The sequence below is a fragment of the Montipora capricornis genome, chromosome 11, assembly GCF_036669925.1.
Source record: "Montipora capricornis isolate CH-2021 chromosome 11, ASM3666992v2, whole genome shotgun sequence".
NCBI lineage: Eukaryota > Metazoa > Cnidaria > Anthozoa > Scleractinia > Acroporidae > Montipora > Montipora capricornis.
The window spans coordinates 17,808,684-17,811,183 of NC_090893.1; the positions used below are offsets into that span (position 1 = coordinate 17,808,684).

The 2,500-nt window shown below is 37.5% G+C and overlaps 1 protein-coding gene across 6 annotated transcripts in view; it reads right to left on the reverse strand.

Annotated features, from left to right (window-relative positions):
• The window catches only part of LOC138024322 (tetratricopeptide repeat protein 28-like), a 95,159-nt gene that overhangs the window by 91,400 nt on the left and 1,259 nt on the right, over window positions 1-2,500 (reverse strand). The window lies entirely within an intron of this gene.

The following is a 2,500-nucleotide window of genomic DNA, read 5'->3' on the forward strand; positions in this document are numbered from 1 at the left end:
AATAAATTAAGTGTAAGCAATACAGGAAGACTGTTTGCACGCCTGCGTCACTCACAACTGACTTTACAAAATAAACATACCCGGTAAAAGGAATACCAATGGCTAGTTGTAAAACATGAAATGAGGAATGCCCAGGGTAACAGGAACGGGGACCGGGGACAAGGAAACAGGGAACCTCTAAAACAGGAAATCTCTAAAAGGGGGAATTACTAAAATGGGGAATCTCTAAAAGTGGAAATAACTAAAATAGGGATTCTCTAAAAGGGGGAATTACTAAAATAGGGAAATCTTTAAAATAGGGAATCTCTAAAAGGAGGAATCTCTAAAAAGGGAAATTACTAAAATGGGGAATCTCTAAAATAGGGAATCTCTAAAAGGGGGAATTACAAAAAGGGCGAATCTCTTAAAGGGGGAATTACTAAAATGGGGAATCTCTAAAAGAGGGAATTACAAAAATGGGAAATCTCTAAAAGAGGGAATTACTAAAACAGGGAATCTCTTAAAGGGGAAATTACAAAAATGGGGAATCTCTAAAAGAGGGAATCTCTAAAAGGGGGAATCTCTAAAAGAGGGAATTACTAAAATAGGGAATCTCTTAAAGGGAGAATTACTAAAATGGGGAATCTCTAAAATACATGTAGGTAATCTCTAAAAGGGGAATTACTAAAATGGGGAATCTCTAAAAGGGGGAATTACTTAAAAAATGGGGAGTCTCTAAAAGGGTGAATTACTAGAATAGGGAATCTCTAAAAGGAGGAATTGCTAAAATGGGGAATCTCTAAAAGGAGCAATCTCTAAAAAGGGAAATCCCTAACATCTTTTTAACTCCTAAGAAAGTGTGACAGTCATCAATCACTGGGCAGGAAGTGGCTTTCAAATAGCGCTGCATCAAAACATTAGCAGCTGGCAACTTCTTACTGCGATTGCAAGTCTCTCATACAGTATATTTATTTAATATATATAACCATAGATGCATCAGTGAAGGTTGTAAACAAGCCTTAGACCTTATGATCGGCTCACTTGGCGTTCTTTCTCCACCTCTAGCGGTATATATAATGAAAGAGGAGGCTCCGAAGAGGACAACATCAGAGGCAATTTTGCTTCAACTTGAAAGAAAGTCAGCGTAAAAAAACAACATATTTCTTAGGTCACTGAAGGATGTAGCGTCCCTTTACATGTCCGTTTCAAGGGATTCATATTAGTCGGCCTTCATGAGCTAACAGATCAGCCTTGCAAATTAGCAATGTATAATTCTTTGCAATGAACACCGCTCCCCTTTTTGCTGTGTTAAACATAGTCAATTTTTACATCCACCATCCACAGGCATCTTATGAGGTAGGGCAACAAATAAATTAATTATTGCCTGTCTGCAAATAGAATTGGTGGGAAAACATGATGGTGTTTACATTTCTTGGACGCATGCATACAAAAAAAGCCATTCACACAACAGTAGTGTACAACTAAATTCAATAGTAATGAGAATATGTAGAATCCAAAGCATCCTTGTGTTATATTGTTGGCTTTTCAAGTCATTTCCTTAATTTTAAATTTTCCATGGTACTCAAGTTGATGGATACCTCATCATTCACTTGCACACAAACACATAAAGGGGAAATCTGAGCAGTGCATGACGAAAAGCATGAAAGACCAATTAAAGAAATACTAAATTCTCCCAAAGATGTTGGACATGGTGGGAAAACCATAGAAAAATATTTTTTCGCGACAGGCAATGTTTTGTCTTTTCTCTGCCAAGTTGACATTAAGTAAACACGACTGACTTTCAGTTTCCCTTGGCTTTTGGATTTGCTAGTTTGCCGAAGTTTCAGTGGGAAGACCTAGTCAGCCAAGAAGTGATAGGTCAAGGGACCTTTGGAGCCGTGTTTTTGGTGTTTTCAAGCTGAAGGAAAGCCCGCAGAAAATGTTATTGTAAAAAAGCTGTCAAGTACAGCTCAGGATTTTACGGCAATGTTCATCAAGGAGGCCAAGATTTTAAAGGATTTACACAAAACAAACATTGTTTCATGTTAACAGTGCGTTGTCAAATTCCGCTCATGGCTGATATCCCACAGTGCAACCAAATATCAAAAATAAGATTATTCTTTCGCTTCTTCTTTTGCTCGAATGGTGAATTGTCAAAGGTGGTTTATATAGAAGGACTCACTTCTCTACTCCTCTCACATTGTACGTTTTTTCAAAATGTAATGAGCAAGGTTTTCTGACTTTAAAGCCATAACTTGTCTTCCAGTTTCTGTTCCAGCTTTACAACTTTCACATTGTATGTTTCTTTCATATGTATGTTTCGTCCGCAGTTTTACGATAGAAACAGTACTTCGTTGATATTTTAATAGCAGGCATTTCTGTGTGAATTGTACCGGCAGTCAACAATTGCACTGTTAAAATGGATGCTTGTCATTAAAATCAACCAATCAGATCTCTCTTAATTTTCGCGGTCTCGGAGATTCCCCTTTTTAGAGATTCCCCCTTTTAGAGATTCCCCTTT